At 53.0% G+C, this 15,301-nt stretch overlaps 22 non-coding genes and 3 pseudogenes across 22 annotated transcripts; all 25 read left to right on the top strand.

The window, feature by feature from the left end:
* Positions 1-114: 114 nt before the first annotated feature.
* On the top strand, positions 115-233 carry LOC148827476 (5S ribosomal RNA). The gene has a single exon (XR_016092601.1). It is a non-coding gene; the product is annotated as a 5S ribosomal RNA (ribosomal RNA).
* Positions 234-770: 537 nt separating this feature from the next.
* LOC148827475 (5S ribosomal RNA) lies at positions 771-889 on the top strand. The gene has a single exon (XR_016092600.1). It is a non-coding gene; the product is annotated as a 5S ribosomal RNA (ribosomal RNA).
* Positions 890-1,345: 456 nt separating this feature from the next.
* Positions 1,346-1,464, top strand: LOC148827474 (5S ribosomal RNA). The gene has a single exon (XR_016092599.1). It is a non-coding gene; the product is annotated as a 5S ribosomal RNA (ribosomal RNA).
* Positions 1,465-1,920: 456 nt separating this feature from the next.
* On the top strand, positions 1,921-2,039 carry LOC148827473 (5S ribosomal RNA). The gene has a single exon (XR_016092598.1). It is a non-coding gene; the product is annotated as a 5S ribosomal RNA (ribosomal RNA).
* Positions 2,040-2,576: 537 nt separating this feature from the next.
* LOC148827472 (5S ribosomal RNA) lies at positions 2,577-2,695 on the top strand. Its single transcript, XR_016092597.1, has one exon. It is a non-coding gene; the product is annotated as a 5S ribosomal RNA (ribosomal RNA).
* Positions 2,696-3,151: 456 nt separating this feature from the next.
* Positions 3,152-3,270, top strand: LOC148827471 (5S ribosomal RNA). The gene has a single exon (XR_016092596.1). It is a non-coding gene; the product is annotated as a 5S ribosomal RNA (ribosomal RNA).
* A 537-nt stretch (positions 3,271-3,807) lies between these two features.
* On the top strand, positions 3,808-3,926 carry LOC148827470 (5S ribosomal RNA). Its single transcript, XR_016092595.1, has one exon. It is a non-coding gene; the product is annotated as a 5S ribosomal RNA (ribosomal RNA).
* Positions 3,927-4,382: 456 nt separating this feature from the next.
* On the top strand, positions 4,383-4,501 carry LOC148827469 (5S ribosomal RNA). Its single transcript, XR_016092913.1, has one exon. It is a non-coding gene; the product is annotated as a 5S ribosomal RNA (ribosomal RNA).
* A 456-nt stretch (positions 4,502-4,957) lies between these two features.
* Positions 4,958-5,076, top strand: LOC148827468 (5S ribosomal RNA; annotated as a pseudogene).
* A 537-nt stretch (positions 5,077-5,613) lies between these two features.
* Positions 5,614-5,732, top strand: LOC148827467 (5S ribosomal RNA). Its single transcript, XR_016092593.1, has one exon. It is a non-coding gene; the product is annotated as a 5S ribosomal RNA (ribosomal RNA).
* Positions 5,733-6,188: 456 nt separating this feature from the next.
* Positions 6,189-6,307, top strand: LOC148827466 (5S ribosomal RNA; annotated as a pseudogene).
* A 537-nt stretch (positions 6,308-6,844) lies between these two features.
* Positions 6,845-6,963, top strand: LOC148827465 (5S ribosomal RNA). Its single transcript, XR_016092592.1, has one exon. It is a non-coding gene; the product is annotated as a 5S ribosomal RNA (ribosomal RNA).
* Positions 6,964-7,500: 537 nt separating this feature from the next.
* LOC148827464 (5S ribosomal RNA) lies at positions 7,501-7,619 on the top strand. The gene has a single exon (XR_016092591.1). It is a non-coding gene; the product is annotated as a 5S ribosomal RNA (ribosomal RNA).
* A 456-nt stretch (positions 7,620-8,075) lies between these two features.
* On the top strand, positions 8,076-8,194 carry LOC148827463 (5S ribosomal RNA). The gene has a single exon (XR_016092590.1). It is a non-coding gene; the product is annotated as a 5S ribosomal RNA (ribosomal RNA).
* Positions 8,195-8,650: 456 nt separating this feature from the next.
* Positions 8,651-8,769, top strand: LOC148827462 (5S ribosomal RNA). Its single transcript, XR_016092589.1, has one exon. It is a non-coding gene; the product is annotated as a 5S ribosomal RNA (ribosomal RNA).
* Positions 8,770-9,306: 537 nt separating this feature from the next.
* On the top strand, positions 9,307-9,425 carry LOC148827461 (5S ribosomal RNA). Its single transcript, XR_016092587.1, has one exon. It is a non-coding gene; the product is annotated as a 5S ribosomal RNA (ribosomal RNA).
* Positions 9,426-9,881: 456 nt separating this feature from the next.
* Positions 9,882-10,000, top strand: LOC148827460 (5S ribosomal RNA). Its single transcript, XR_016092586.1, has one exon. It is a non-coding gene; the product is annotated as a 5S ribosomal RNA (ribosomal RNA).
* A 537-nt stretch (positions 10,001-10,537) lies between these two features.
* LOC148827459 (5S ribosomal RNA) lies at positions 10,538-10,656 on the top strand. Its single transcript, XR_016092585.1, has one exon. It is a non-coding gene; the product is annotated as a 5S ribosomal RNA (ribosomal RNA).
* A 456-nt stretch (positions 10,657-11,112) lies between these two features.
* On the top strand, positions 11,113-11,231 carry LOC148827458 (5S ribosomal RNA). Its single transcript, XR_016092912.1, has one exon. It is a non-coding gene; the product is annotated as a 5S ribosomal RNA (ribosomal RNA).
* Positions 11,232-11,687: 456 nt separating this feature from the next.
* LOC148827457 (5S ribosomal RNA) lies at positions 11,688-11,806 on the top strand (annotated as a pseudogene).
* A 537-nt stretch (positions 11,807-12,343) lies between these two features.
* LOC148827456 (5S ribosomal RNA) lies at positions 12,344-12,462 on the top strand. Its single transcript, XR_016092584.1, has one exon. It is a non-coding gene; the product is annotated as a 5S ribosomal RNA (ribosomal RNA).
* Positions 12,463-12,918: 456 nt separating this feature from the next.
* LOC148827455 (5S ribosomal RNA) lies at positions 12,919-13,037 on the top strand. Its single transcript, XR_016092582.1, has one exon. It is a non-coding gene; the product is annotated as a 5S ribosomal RNA (ribosomal RNA).
* A 537-nt stretch (positions 13,038-13,574) lies between these two features.
* On the top strand, positions 13,575-13,693 carry LOC148827454 (5S ribosomal RNA). Its single transcript, XR_016092581.1, has one exon. It is a non-coding gene; the product is annotated as a 5S ribosomal RNA (ribosomal RNA).
* Positions 13,694-14,230: 537 nt separating this feature from the next.
* LOC148827453 (5S ribosomal RNA) lies at positions 14,231-14,349 on the top strand. The gene has a single exon (XR_016092580.1). It is a non-coding gene; the product is annotated as a 5S ribosomal RNA (ribosomal RNA).
* Positions 14,350-14,805: 456 nt separating this feature from the next.
* Positions 14,806-14,924, top strand: LOC148827452 (5S ribosomal RNA). Its single transcript, XR_016092579.1, has one exon. It is a non-coding gene; the product is annotated as a 5S ribosomal RNA (ribosomal RNA).
* The last annotated feature ends 377 nt before the right edge of the window (positions 14,925-15,301 follow it).

The following is a 15,301-nucleotide window of genomic DNA, read 5'->3' as shown; positions in this document are numbered from 1 at the left end:
TGAAGAGAGAGAACGTGGGAAGAAGAGAAAAACGCAAGGGAAAAAAAGCAGCGTCGTAAAAGAGGTGACGGAGCTGTCCTCTCTATAAGAAGGGTGCCAGCGAGCCTTGCTCTCGCTTACGGCCACACCCCCTTGAGCACGCCTGATCTCGTCTGATCTCGGAAGCTAAACAGGGATGGGCCTGGTTAGTACTTGGATGGGAGACCGCCTGGGAATACCAGGTGCTGTAAGCTTTTAAGCGCAGGAGGCGCCCTATCCCCGCTCGCTCGCTCATTCCCCTGTTCACACGTGCAGTGCGGCTTGTCCGTCTGTTTATTTGTCAGCTTTGGCGAGACACGGGTGCTTGTGTATTAGCGTGAGCGTTTTTAATTCTGATCATGAACAGTTTTACAAGTCCGCAAAGGATCGAGGAAAGGTTTATCGCCAGCTGAAAAGAGACACAGCGCTTCGGCTGTGGAGACTTGTTCGGCTGGCGTTCGGGGAGTCGCGTTTTTCAGAATTGTATTGAGATCGTTTTCCACAGAGCTCAGATGTCAAAGCACAGCAGCAGCTCTCCACAGCGATCCTCTATAGCGCCCTTTCTCCCGCAGCTCCGTCCTCATTGGAAGGAAGCAAGAGTGAAAGGCTGAAGTGAAATAGAGCGGGGACGAAGGCAGTGAAGAGAGAGAACGTGGGAAGAAGAGAAAAACGCAAGGGAAAAAAAGCAGCGTCGTAAAAGAGGTGACGGAGCTGTCCTCTCTATAAGAAGGGTGCCAGCGAGCCTTGCTCTCGCTTACGGCCACACCCCCTTGAGCACGCCTGATCTCGTCTGATCTCGGAAGCTAAACAGGGATGGGCCTGGTTAGTACTTGGATGGGAGACCGCCTGGGAATACCAGGTGCTGTAAGCTTTTAAGCGCAGGAGGCGCCCTATCCCCGCTCGCTCGCTCATTCCCCTGTTCACACGTGCAGTGCGGCTTGTCCGTCTGTTTATTTGTCAGCTTTGGCGAGACACGGGTGCTTGTGTATTAGCGTGAGCGTTTTTTATTCTGATCATGAACAGTTTTACAAGTCCGCAAAGGATCGAGGAAAGGTTTATCGCCAGCTGAAAAGAGACACAGCGCTTCGGCTGTGGAGACTTGTTCGGCTGGCGTTCGGGGAGTCGCGTTTTTCAGAATTGTATTGAGATCGTGTTCCACAGAGCTCAGATGTCAAAGCACAGCAGCAGCTCTCCACAGCGATCCTCTATAGCGCCCTTTCTCCCGCAGCTCCGTCCTCATTGGAAGGAAGCAAGAAAAAAGCAGCGTCGTAAAAGAGGTGACGGAGCTGTCCTCTCTATAAGAAGGGTGCCAGCGAGCCTTGCTCTCGCTTACGGCCACACCCCCTTGAGCACGCCTGATCTCGTCTGATCTCGGAAGCTAAACAGGGATGGGCCTGGTTAGTACTTGGATGGGAGACCGCCTGGGAATACCAGGTGCTGTAAGCTTTTAAGCGCAGGAGGCGCCCTATCCCCGCTCGCTCGCTCATTCCCCTGTTCACACGTGCAGTGCGGCTTGTCCGTCTGTTTATTTGTCAGCTTTGGCGAGACACGGGTGCTTGTGTATTAGCGTGAGCGTTTTTTATTCTGATCATGAACAGTTTTACAAGTCCGCAAAGGATCGAGGAAAGGTTTATCGCCAGCTGAAAAGAGACACAGCGCTTCGGCTGTGGAGACTTGTTCGGCTGGCGTTCGGGGAGTCGCGTTTTTCAGAATTGTATTGAGATCGTTTTCCACAGAGCTCAGATGTCAAAGCACAGCAGCAGCTCTCCACAGCGATCCTCTATAGCGCCCTTTCTCCCGCAGCTCCGTCCTCATTGGAAGGAAGCAAGAAAAAAGCAGCGTCGTAAAAGAGGTGACGGAGCTGTCCTCTCTATAAGAAGGGTGCCAGCGAGCCTTGCTCTCGCTTACGGCCACACCCCCTTGAGCACGCCTGATCTCGTCTGATCTCGGAAGCTAAACAGGGATGGGCCTGGTTAGTACTTGGATGGGAGACCGCCTGGGAATACCAGGTGCTGTAAGCTTTTAAGCGCAGGAGGCGCCCTATCCCCGCTCGCTCGCTCATTCCCCTGTTCACACGTGCAGTGCGGCTTGTCCGTCTGTTTATTTGTCAGCTTTGGCGAGACACGGGTGCTTGTGTATTAGCGTGAGCGTTTTTTATTCTGATCATGAACAGTTTTACAAGTCCGCAAAGGATCGAGGAAAGGTTTATCGCCAGCTGAAAAGAGACACAGCGCTTCGGCTGTGGAGACTTGTTCGGCTGGCGTTCGGGGAGTCGCGTTTTTCAGAATTGTATTGAGATCGTTTTCCACAGAGCTCAGATGTCAAAGCACAGCAGCAGCTCTCCACAGCGATCCTCTATAGCGCCCTTTCTCCCGCAGCTCCGTCCTCATTGGAAGGAAGCAAGAGTGAAAGGCTGAAGTGAAATAGAGCGGGGACGAAGGCAGTGAAGAGAGAGAACGTGGGAAGAAGAGAAAAACGCAAGGGAAAAAAAGCAGCGTCGTAAAAGAGGTGACGGAGCTGTCCTCTCTATAAGAAGGGTGCCAGCGAGCCTTGCTCTCGCTTACGGCCACACCCCCTTGAGCACGCCTGATCTCGTCTGATCTCGGAAGCTAAACAGGGATGGGCCTGGTTAGTACTTGGATGGGAGACCGCCTGGGAATACCAGGTGCTGTAAGCTTTTAAGCGCAGGAGGCGCCCTATCCCCGCTCGCTCGCTCATTCCCCTGTTCACACGTGCAGTGCGGCTTGTCCGTCTGTTTATTTGTCAGCTTTGGCGAGACACGGGTGCTTGTGTATTAGCGTGAGCGTTTTTTATTCTGATCATGAACAGTTTTACAAGTCCGCAAAGGATCGAGGAAAGGTTTATCGCCAGCTGAAAAGAGACACAGCGCTTCGGCTGTGGAGACTTGTTCGGCTGGCGTTCGGGGAGTCGCGTTTTTCAGAATTGTATTGAGATCGTTTTCCACAGAGCTCAGATGTCAAAGCACAGCAGCAGCTCTCCACAGCGATCCTCTATAGCGCCCTTTCTCCCGCAGCTCCGTCCTCATTGGAAGGAAGCAAGAAAAAAGCAGCGTCGTAAAAGAGGTGACGGAGCTGTCCTCTCTATAAGAAGGGTGCCAGCGAGCCTTGCTCTCGCTTACGGCCACACCCCCTTGAGCACGCCTGATCTCGTCTGATCTCGGAAGCTAAACAGGGATGGGCCTGGTTAGTACTTGGATGGGAGACCGCCTGGGAATACCAGGTGCTGTAAGCTTTTAAGCGCAGGAGGCGCCCTATCCCCGCTCGCTCGCTCATTCCCCTGTTCACACGTGCAGTGCGGCTTGTCCGTCTGTTTATTTGTCAGCTTTGGCGAGACACGGGTGCTTGTGTATTAGCGTGAGCGTTTTTTATTCTGATCATGAACAGTTTTACAAGTCCGCAAAGGATCGAGGAAAGGTTTATCGCCAGCTGAAAAGAGACACAGCGCTTCGGCTGTGGAGACTTGTTCGGCTGGCGTTCGGGGAGTCGCGTTTTTCAGAATTGTATTGAGATCGTTTTCCACAGAGCTCAGATGTCAAAGCACAGCAGCAGCTCTCCACAGCGATCCTCTATAGCGCCCTTTCTCCCGCAGCTCCGTCCTCATTGGAAGGAAGCAAGAGTGAAAGGCTGAAGTGAAATAGAGCGGGGACGAAGGCAGTGAAGAGAGAGAACGTGGGAAGAAGAGAAAAACGCAAGGGAAAAAAAGCAGCGTCGTAAAAGAGGTGACGGAGCTGTCCTCTCTATAAGAAGGGTGCCAGCGAGCCTTGCTCTCGCTTACGGCCACACCCCCTTGAGCACGCCTGATCTCGTCTGATCTCGGAAGCTAAACAGGGATGGGCCTGGTTAGTACTTGGATGGGAGACCGCCTGGGAATACCAGGTGCTGTAAGCTTTTAAGCGCAGGAGGCGCCCTATCCCCGCTCGCTCGCTCATTCCCCTGTTCACACGTGCAGTGCGGCTTGTCCGTCTGTTTATTTGTCAGCTTTGGCGAGACACGGGTGCTTGTGTATTAGCGTGAGCGTTTTTTATTCTGATCATGAACAGTTTTACAAGTCCGCAAAGGATCGAGGAAAGGTTTATCGCCAGCTGAAAAGAGACACAGCGCTTCGGCTGTGGAGACTTGTTCGGCTGGCGTTCGGGGAGTCGCGTTTTTCAGAATTGTATTGAGATCGTTTTCCACAGAGCTCAGATGTCAAAGCACAGCAGCAGCTCTCCACAGCGATCCTCTATAGCGCCCTTTCTCCCGCAGCTCCGTCCTCATTGGAAGGAAGCAAGAAAAAAGCAGCGTCGTAAAAGAGGTGACGGAGCTGTCCTCTCTATAAGAAGGGTGCCAGCGAGCCTTGCTCTCGCTTACGGCCACACCCCTTTGAGCACGCCTGATCTCGTCTGATCTCGGAAGCTAAACAGGGATGGGCCTGGTTAGTACTTGGATGGGAGACCGCCTGGGAATACCAGGTGCTGTAAGCTTTTAAGCGCAGGAGGCGCCCTATCCCCGCTCGCTCGCTCATTCCCCTGTTCACACGTGCAGTGCGGCTTGTCCGTCTGTTTATTTGTCAGCTTTGGCGAGACACGGGTGCTTGTGTATTAGCGTGAGCGTTTTTTATTCTGATCATGAACAGTTTTACAAGTCCGCAAAGGATCGAGGAAAGGTTTATCGCCAGCTGAAAAGAGACACAGCGCTTCGGCTGTGGAGACTTGTTCGGCTGGCGTTCGGGGAGTCGCGTTTTTCAGAATTGTATTGAGATCGTTTTCCACAGAGCTCAGATGTCAAAGCACAGCAGCAGCTCTCCACAGCGATCCTCTATAGCGCCCTTTCTCCCGCAGCTCCGTCCTCATTGGAAGGAAGCAAGAAAAAAGCAGCGTCGTAAAAGAGGTGACGGAGCTGTCCTCTCTATAAGAAGGGTGCCAGCGAGCCTTGCTCTCGCTTCCGGCCACACCCCCTTGAGCACGCCTGATCTCGTCTGATCTCGGAAGCTAAACAGGGATGGGCCTGGTTAGTACTTGGATGGGAGACCGCCTGGGAATACCAGGTGCTGTAAGCTCTTAAGCGCAGGAGGCGCCCTATCCCCGCTCGCTCGCTCATTCCCCTGTTCACACGTGCAGTGCGGCTTGTCCGTCTGTTTATTTGTCAGCTTTGGCGAGACACGGGTGCTTGTGTATTAGCGTGAGCGTTTTTTATTCTGATCATGAACAGTTTTACAAGTCCGCAAAGGATCGAGGAAAGGTTTATCGCCAGCTGAAAAGAGACACAGCGCTTCGGCTGTGGAGACTTGTTCGGCTGGCGTTCGGGGAGTCGCGTTTTTCAGAATTGTATTGAGATCGTTTTCCACAGAGCTCAGATGTCAAAGCACAGCAGCAGCTCTCCACAGCGATCCTCTATAGCGCCCTTTCTCCCGCAGCTCCGTCCTCATTGGAAGGAAGCAAGAGTGAAAGGCTGAAGTGAAATAGAGCGGGGACGAAGGCAGTGAAGAGAGAGAACGTGGGAAGAAGAGAAAAACGCAAGGGAAAAAAAGCAGCGTCGTAAAAGAGGTGACGGAGCTGTCCTCTCTATAAGAAGGGTGCCAGCGAGCCTTGCTCTCGCTTACGGCCACACCCCCTTGAGCACGCCTGATCTCGTCTGATCTCGGAAGCTAAACAGGGATGGGCCTGGTTAGTACTTGGATGGGAGACCGCCTGGGAATACCAGGTGCTGTAAGCTTTTAAGCGCAGGAGGCGCCCTATCCCCGCTCGCTCGCTCATTCCCCTGTTCACACGTGCAGTGCGGCTTGTCCGTCTGTTTATTTGTCAGCTTTGGCGAGACACGGGTGCTTGTGTATTAGCGTGAGCGTTTTTTATTCTGATCATGAACAGTTTTACAAGTCCGCAAAGGATCGAGGAAAGGTTTATCGCCAGCTGAAAAGAGACACAGCGCTTCGGCTGTGGAGACTTGTTCGGCTGGCGTTCGGGGAGTCGCGTTTTTCAGAATTGTATTGAGATCGTTTTCCACAGAGCTCAGATGTCAAAGCACAGCAGCAGCTCTCCACAGCGATCCTCTATAGCGCCCTTTCTCCCGCAGCTCCGTCCTCATTGGAAGGAAGCAAGAAAAAAGCAGCGTCGTAAAAGAGGTGACGGAGCTGTCCTCTCTATAAGAAGGGTGCCAGCGAGCCTTGCTCTCGCTTACGGCCACACCCCCTTGAGCACGCCTGATCTCGTCTTATCTCGGAAGCTAAACAGGGATGGGCCTGGTTAGTACTTGGATGGGAGACCGCCTGGGAATACCAGGTGCTGTAAGCTTTTAAGCGCAGGAGGCGCCCTATCCCCGCTCGCTCGCTCATTCCCCTGTTCACACGTGCAGTGCGGCTTGTCCGTCTGTTTATTTGTCAGCTTTGGCGAGACACGGGTGCTTGTGTATTAGCGTGAGCGTTTTTTATTCTGATCATGAACAGTTTTACAAGTCCGCAAAGGATCGAGGAAAGGTTTATCGCCAGCTGAAAAGAGACACAGCGCTTCGGCTGTGGAGACTTGTTCGGCTGGCGTTCGGGGAGTCACGTTTTTCAGAATTGTATTGAGATCGTTTTCCACAGAGCTCAGATGTCAAAGCACAGCAGCAGCTCTCCACAGCGATCCTCTATAGCGCCCTTTCTCCCGCAGCTCCGTCCTCATTGGAAGGAAGCAAGAGTGAAAGGCTGAAGTGAAATAGAGCGGGGACGAAGGCAGTGAAGAGAGAGAACGTGGGAAGAAGAGAAAAACGCAAGGGAAAAAAAGCAGCGTCGTAAAAGAGGTGACGGAGCTGTCCTCTCTATAAGAAGGGTGCCAGCGAGCCTTGCTCTCGCTTACGGCCACACCCCCTTGAGCACGCCTGATCTCGTCTGATCTCGGAAGCTAAACAGGGATGGGCCTGGTTAGTACTTGGATGGGAGACCGCCTGGGAATACCAGGTGCTGTAAGCTTTTAAGCGCAGGAGGCGCCCTATCCCCGCTCGCTCGCTCATTCCCCTGTTCACACGTGCAGTGCGGCTTGTCCGTCTGTTTATTTGTCAGCTTTGGCGAGACACGGGTGCTTGTGTATTAGCGTGAGCGTTTTTAATTCTGATCATGAACAGTTTTACAAGTCCGCAAAGGATCGAGGAAAGGTTTATCGCCAGCTGAAAAGAGACACAGCGCTTCGGCTGTGGAGACTTGTTCGGCTGGCGTTCGGGGAGTCGCGTTTTTCAGAATTGTATTGAGATCGTTTTCCACAGAGCTCAGATGTCAAAGCACAGCAGCAGCTCTCCACAGCGATCCTCTATAGCGCCCTTTCTCCCGCAGCTCCGTCCTCATTGGAAGGAAGCAAGAGTGAAAGGCTGAAGTGAAATAGAGCGGGGACGAAGGCAGTGAAGAGAGAGAACGTGGGAAGAAGAGAAAAACGCAAGGGAAAAAAAGCAGCGTCGTAAAAGAGGTGACGGAGCTGTCCTCTCTATAAGAAGGGTGCCAGCGAGCCTTGCTCTCGCTTACGGCCACACCCCCTTGAGCACGCCTGATCTCGTCTGATCTCGGAAGCTAAACAGGGATGGGCCTGGTTAGTACTTGGATGGGAGACCGCCTGGGAATACCAGGTGCTGTAAGCTTTTAAGCGCAGGAGGCGCCCTATCCCCGCTCGCTCGCTCATTCCCCTGTTCACACGTGCAGTGCGGCTTGTCCGTCTGTTTATTTGTCAGCTTTGGCGAGACACGGGTGCTTGTGTATTAGCGTGAGCGTTTTTTATTCTGATCATGAACAGTTTTACAAGTCCGCAAAGGATCGAGGAAAGGTTTATCGCCAGCTGAAAAGAGACACAGCGCTTCGGCTGTGGAGACTTGTTCGGCTGGCGTTCGGGGAGTCGCGTTTTTCAGAATTGTATTGAGATCGTGTTCCACAGAGCTCAGATGTCAAAGCACAGCAGCAGCTCTCCACAGCGATCCTCTATAGCGCCCTTTCTCCCGCAGCTCCGTCCTCATTGGAAGGAAGCAAGAAAAAAGCAGCGTCGTAAAAGAGGTGACGGAGCTGTCCTCTCTATAAGAAGGGTGCCAGCGAGCCTTGCTCTCGCTTACGGCCACACCCCCTTGAGCACGCCTGATCTCGTCTGATCTCGGAAGCTAAACAGGGATGGGCCTGGTTAGTACTTGGATGGGAGACCGCCTGGGAATACCAGGTGCTGTAAGCTTTTAAGCGCAGGAGGCGCCCTATCCCCGCTCGCTCGCTCATTCCCCTGTTCACACGTGCAGTGCGGCTTGTCCGTCTGTTTATTTGTCAGCTTTGGCGAGACACGGGTGCTTGTGTATTAGCGTGAGCGTTTTTTATTCTGATCATGAACAGTTTTACAAGTCCGCAAAGGATCGAGGAAAGGTTTATCGCCAGCTGAAAAGAGACACAGCGCTTCGGCTGTGGAGACTTGTTCGGCTGGCGTTCGGGGAGTCGCGTTTTTCAGAATTGTATTGAGATCGTTTTCCACAGAGCTCAGATGTCAAAGCACAGCAGCAGCTCTCCACAGCGATCCTCTATAGCGCCCTTTCTCCCGCAGCTCCGTCCTCATTGGAAGGAAGCAAGAAAAAAGCAGCGTCGTAAAAGAGGTGACGGAGCTGTCCTCTCTATAAGAAGGGTGCCAGCGAGCCTTGCTCTCGCTTACGGCCACACCCCCTTGAGCACGCCTGATCTCGTCTGATCTCGGAAGCTAAACAGGGATGGGCCTGGTTAGTACTTGGATGGGAGACCGCCTGGGAATACCAGGTGCTGTAAGCTTTTAAGCGCAGGAGGCGCCCTATCCCCGCTCGCTCGCTCATTCCCCTGTTCACACGTGCAGTGCGGCTTGTCCGTCTGTTTATTTGTCAGCTTTGGCGAGACACGGGTGCTTGTGTATTAGCGTGAGCGTTTTTTATTCTGATCATGAACAGTTTTACAAGTCCGCAAAGGATCGAGGAAAGGTTTATCGCCAGCTGAAAAGAGACACAGCGCTTCGGCTGTGGAGACTTGTTCGGCTGGCGTTCGGGGAGTCGCGTTTTTCAGAATTGTATTGAGATCGTTTTCCACAGAGCTCAGATGTCAAAGCACAGCAGCAGCTCTCCACAGCGATCCTCTATAGCGCCCTTTCTCCCGCAGCTCCGTCCTCATTGGAAGGAAGCAAGAGTGAAAGGCTGAAGTGAAATAGAGCGGGGACGAAGGCAGTGAAGAGAGAGAACGTGGGAAGAAGAGAAAAACGCAAGGGAAAAAAAGCAGCGTCGTAAAAGAGGTGACGGAGCTGTCCTCTCTATAAGAAGGGTGCCAGCGAGCCTTGCTCTCGCTTACGGCCACACCCCCTTGAGCACGCCTGATCTCGTCTGATCTCGGAAGCTAAACAGGGATGGGCCTGGTTAGTACTTGGATGGGAGACCGCCTGGGAATACCAGGTGCTGTAAGCTTTTAAGCGCAGGAGGCGCCCTATCCCCGCTCGCTCGCTCATTCCCCTGTTCACACGTGCAGTGCGGCTTGTCCGTCTGTTTATTTGTCAGCTTTGGCGAGACACGGGTGCTTGTGTATTAGCGTGAGCGTTTTTTATTCTGATCATGAACAGTTTTACAAGTCCGCAAAGGATCGAGGAAAGGTTTATCGCCAGCTGAAAAGAGACACAGCGCTTCGGCTGTGGAGACTTGTTCGGCTGGCGTTCGGGGAGTCGCGTTTTTCAGAATTGTATTGAGATCGTTTTCCACAGAGCTCAGATGTCAAAGCACAGCAGCAGCTCTCCACAGCGATCCTCTATAGCGCCCTTTCTCCCGCAGCTCCGTCCTCATTGGAAGGAAGCAAGAAAAAAGCAGCGTCGTAAAAGAGGTGACGGAGCTGTCCTCTCTATAAGAAGGGTGCCAGCGAGCCTTGCTCTCGCTTACGGCCACACCCCCTTGAGCACGCCTGATCTCGTCTGATCTCGGAAGCTAAACAGGGATGGGCCTGGTTAGTACTTGGATGGGAGACCGCCTGGGAATACCAGGTGCTGTAAGCTTTTAAGCGCAGGAGGCGCCCTATCCCCGCTCGCTCGCTCATTCCCCTGTTCACACGTGCAGTGCGGCTTGTCCGTCTGTTTATTTGTCAGCTTTGGCGAGACACGGGTGCTTGTGTATTAGCGTGAGCGTTTTTTATTCTGATCATGAACAGTTTTACAAGTCCGCAAAGGATCGAGGAAAGGTTTATCGCCAGCTGAAAAGAGACACAGCGCTTCGGCTGTGGAGACTTGTTCGGCTGGCGTTCGGGGAGTCGCGTTTTTCAGAATTGTATTGAGATCGTTTTCCACAGAGCTCAGATGTCAAAGCACAGCAGCAGCTCTCCACAGCGATCCTCTATAGCGCCCTTTCTCCCGCAGCTCCGTCCTCATTGGAAGGAAGCAAGAGTGAAAGGCTGAAGTGAAATAGAGCGGGGACGAAGGCAGTGAAGAGAGAGAACGTGGGAAGAAGAGAAAAACGCAAGGGAAAAAAAGCAGCGTCGTAAAAGAGGTGACGGAGCTGTCCTCTCTATAAGAAGGGTGCCAGCGAGCCTTGCTCTCGCTTACGGCCACACCCCCTTGAGCACGCCTGATCTCGTCTGATCTCGGAAGCTAAACAGGGATGGGCCTGGTTAGTACTTGGATGGGAGACCGCCTGGGAATACCAGGTGCTGTAAGCTTTTAAGCGCAGGAGGCGCCCTATCCCCGCTCGCTCGCTCATTCCCCTGTTCACACGTGCAGTGCGGCTTGTCCGTCTGTTTATTTGTCAGCTTTGGCGAGACACGGGTGCTTGTGTATTAGCGTGAGCGTTTTTTATTCTGATCATGAACAGTTTTACAAGTCCGCAAAGGATCGAGGAAAGGTTTATCGCCAGCTGAAAAGAGACACAGCGCTTCGGCTGTGGAGACTTGTTCGGCTGGCGTTCGGGGAGTCGCGTTTTTCAGAATTGTATTGAGATCGTTTTCCACAGAGCTCAGATGTCAAAGCACAGCAGCAGCTCTCCACAGCGATCCTCTATAGCGCCCTTTCTCCCGCAGCTCCGTCCTCATTGGAAGGAAGCAAGAAAAAAGCAGCGTCGTAAAAGAGGTGACGGAGCTGTCCTCTCTATAAGAAGGGTGCCAGCGAGCCTTGCTCTCGCTTACGGCCACACCCCTTTGAGCACGCCTGATCTCGTCTGATCTCGGAAGCTAAACAGGGATGGGCCTGGTTAGTACTTGGATGGGAGACCGCCTGGGAATACCAGGTGCTGTAAGCTTTTAAGCGCAGGAGGCGCCCTATCCCCGCTCGCTCGCTCATTCCCCTGTTCACACGTGCAGTGCGGCTTGTCCGTCTGTTTATTTGTCAGCTTTGGCGAGACACGGGTGCTTGTGTATTAGCGTGAGCGTTTTTTATTCTGATCATGAACAGTTTTACAAGTCCGCAAAGGATCGAGGAAAGGTTTATCGCCAGCTGAAAAGAGACACAGCGCTTCGGCTGTGGAGACTTGTTCGGCTGGCGTTCGGGGAGTCGCGTTTTTCAGAATTGTATTGAGATCGTTTTCCACAGAGCTCAGATGTCAAAGCACAGCAGCAGCTCTCCACAGCGATCCTCTATAGCGCCCTTTCTCCCGCAGCTCCGTCCTCATTGGAAGGAAGCAAGAAAAAAGCAGCGTCGTAAAAGAGGTGACGGAGCTGTCCTCTCTATAAGAAGGGTGCCAGCGAGCCTTGCTCTCGCTTCCGGCCACACCCCCTTGAGCACGCCTGATCTCGTCTGATCTCGGAAGCTAAACAGGGATGGGCCTGGTTAGTACTTGGATGGGAGACCGCCTGGGAATACCAGGTGCTGTAAGCTCTTAAGCGCAGGAGGCGCCCTATCCCCGCTCGCTCGCTCATTCCCCTGTTCACACGTGCAGTGCGGCTTGTCCGTCTGTTTATTTGTCAGCTTTGGCGAGACACGGGTGCTTGTGTATTAGCGTGAGCGTTTTTTATTCTGATCATGAACAGTTTTACAAGTCCGCAAAGGATCGAGGAAAGGTTTATCGCCAGCTGAAAAGAGACACAGCGCTTCGGCTGTGGAGACTTGTTCGGCTGGCGTTCGGGGAGTCGCGTTTTTCAGAATTGTATTGAGATCGTTTTCCACAGAGCTCAGATGTCAAAGCACAGCAGCAGCTCTCCACAGCGATCCTCTATAGCGCCCTTTCTCCCGCAGCTCCGTCCTCATTGGAAGGAAGCAAGAGTGAAAGGCTGAAGTGAAATAGAGCGGGGACGAAGGCAGTGAAGAGAGAGAACGTGGGAAGAAGAGAAAAACGCAAGGGAAAAAAAGCAGCGTCGTAAAAGAGGTGACGGAGCTGTCCTCTCTATAAGAAGGGTGCCAGCGAGCCTTGCTCTCGCTTACGGCCACACCCCCTTGAGCACGCCTGATCTCGTCTGATCTCGGAAGCTAAACAGGGATGGGCCTGGTTAGTACTTGGATGGGAGACCGCCTGGGAATACCAGGTGCTGTAAGCTTTTAAGCGCAGGAGGCGCCCTATCCCCGCTCGCTCGCTCATTCCCCTGTTCACACGTGCAGTGCGGCTTGTCCGTCTGTTTATTTGTCAGCTTTGGCGAGACACGGGTGCTTGTGTATTAGCGTGAGCGTTTTTTATTCTGATCATGAACAGTTTTACAAGTCCGCAAAGGATCGAGGAAAGGTTTATCGCCAGCTGAAAAGAGACACAGCGCTTCGGCTGTGGAGACTTGTTCGGCTGGCGTTCGGGGAGTCGCGTTTTTCAGAATTGTATTGAGATCGTTTTCCACAGAGCTCAGATGTCAAAGCACAGCAGCAGCTCTCCACAGCGATCCTCTATAGCGCCCTTTCTCCCGCAGCTCCGTCCTCATTGGAAGGAAGCAAGAAAAAAGCAGCATCGTAAAAGAGGTGACGGAGCTGTCCTCTCTATAAGAAGGGTGCCAGCGAGCCTTGCTCTCGCTTACGGCCACACCCCCTTGAGCACGCCTGATCTCGTCTGATCTCGGAAGCTAAACAGGGATGGGCCTGGTTAGTACTTGGATGGGAGACCGCCTGGGAATACCAGGTGCTGTAAGCTTTTAAGCGCAGGAGGCGCCCTATCCCCGCTCGCTCGCTCATTCCCCTGTTCACACGTGCAGTGCGGCTTGTCCGTCTGTTTATTTGTCAGCTTTGGCGAGACACGGGTGCTTGTGTATTAGCGTGAGCGTTTTTTATTCTGATCATGAACAGTTTTACAAGTCCGCAAAGGATCGAGGAAAGGTTTATCGCCAGCTGAAAAGAGACACAGCGCTTCGGCTGTGGAGACTTGTTCGGCTGGCGTTCGGGGAGTCGCGTTTTTCAGAATTGTATTGAGATCGTTTTCCACAGAGCTCAGATGTCAAAGCACAGCAGCAGCTCTCCACAGCGATCCTCTATAGCGCCCTTTCTCCCGCAGCTCCGTCCTCATTGGAAGGAAGCAAGAGTGAAAGGCTGAAGTGAAATAGAGCGGGGACGAAGGCAGTGAAGAGAGAGAACGTGGGAAGAAGAGAAAAACGCAAGGGAAAAAAAGCAGCGTCGTAAAAGAGGTGACGGAGCTGTCCTCTCTATAAGAAGGGTGCCAGCGAGCCTTGCTCTCGCTTACGGCCACACCCCCTTGAGCACGCCTGATCTCGTCTGATCTCGGAAGCTAAACAGGGATGGGCCTGGTTAGTACTTGGATGGGAGACCGCCTGGGAATACCAGGTGCTGTAAGCTTTTAAGCGCAGGAGGCGCCCTATCCCCGCTCGCTCGCTCATTCCCCTGTTCACACGTGCAGTGCGGCTTGTCCGTCTGTTTATTTGTCAGCTTTGGCGAGACACGGGTGCTTGTGTATTAGCGTGAGCGTTTTTTATTCTGATCATGAACAGTTTTACAAGTCCGCAAAGGATCGAGGAAAGGTTTATCGCCAGCTGAAAAGAGACACAGCGCTTCGGCTGTGGAGACTTGTTCGGCTGGCGTTCGGGGAGTCGCGTTTTTCAGAATTGTATTGAGATCGTTTTCCACAGAGCTCAGATGTCAAAGCACAGCAGCAGCTCTCCACAGCGATCCTCTATAGCGCCCTTTCTCCCGCAGCTCCGTCCTCATTGGAAGGAAGCAAGAGTGAAAGGCTGAAGTGAAATAGAGCGGGGACGAAGGCAGTGAAGAGAGAGAACGTGGGAAGAAGAGAAAAACGCAAGGGAAAAAAAGCAGCGTCGTAAAAGAGGTGACGGAGCTGTCCTCTCTATAAGAAGGGTGCCAGCGAGCCTTGCTCTCGCTTACGGCCACACCCCCTTGAGCACGCCTGATCTCGTCTGATCTCGGAAGCTAAACAGGGATGGGCCTGGTTAGTACTTGGATGGGAGACCGCCTGGGAATACCAGGTGCTGTAAGCTTTTAAGCGCAGGAGGCGCCCTATCCCCGCTCGCTCGCTCATTCCCCTGTTCACACGTGCAGTGCGGCTTGTCCGTCTGTTTATTTGTCAGCTTTGGCGAGACACGGGTGCTTGTGTATTAGCGTGAGCGTTTTTTATTCTGATCATGAACAGTTTTACAAGTCCGCAAAGGATCGAGGAAAGGTTTATCGCCAGCTGAAAAGAGACACAGTGCTTCGGCTGTGGAGACTTGTTCGGCTGGCGTTCGGGGAGTCGCGTTTTTCAGAATTGTATTGAGATCGTTTTCCACAGAGCTCAGATGTCAAAGCACAGCAGCAGCTCTCCACAGCGATCCTCTATAGCGCCCTTTCTCCCGCAGCTCCGTCTTCATTGGAAGGAAGCAAGAAAAAAGCAGCGTCGTAAAAGAGGTGACGGAGCTGTCCTCTCTATAAGAAGGGTGCCAGCGAGCCTTGCTCTCGCTTACGGCCACACCCCCTTGAGCACGCCTGATCTCGTCTGATCTCGGAAGCTAAACAGGGATGGGCCTGGTTAGTACTTGGATGGGAGACCGCCTGGGAATACCAGGTGCTGTAAGCTTTTAAGCGCAGGAGGCGCCCTATCCCCGCTCGCTCGCTCATTCCCCTGTTCACACGTGCAGTGCGGCTTGTCCGTCTGTTTATTTGTCAGCTTTGGCGAGACACGGGTGCTTGTGTATTAGCGTGAGCGTTTTTTATTCTGATCATGAACAGTTTTACAAGTCCGCAAAGGATCGAGGAAAGGTTTATCGCCAGCTGAAAAGAGACACAGCGCTTCGGCTGTGGAGACTTGTTCGGCTGGCGTTCGGGGAGTCGCGTTTTTCAGAATTGTATTGAGATCGTTTTCCACAGAGCTCAGATGTCAAAGCACAGCAGCAGCTCTCCACAGCGATCCTCTATAGCGCCCTTTCTCCCGCAGCTCCGTCCTCATTGGAAGGA

The sequence above is a fragment of the Atractosteus spatula genome, chromosome 10 (genome assembly GCF_055471065.1).
Source record: "Atractosteus spatula isolate fAtrSpa1 chromosome 10, fAtrSpa1.hap1, whole genome shotgun sequence".
NCBI classification, from domain to species: Eukaryota; Metazoa; Chordata; class Actinopteri; order Semionotiformes; family Lepisosteidae; genus Atractosteus; species Atractosteus spatula.
This window is presented reverse-complemented; position numbering and strand designations above follow the sequence as displayed.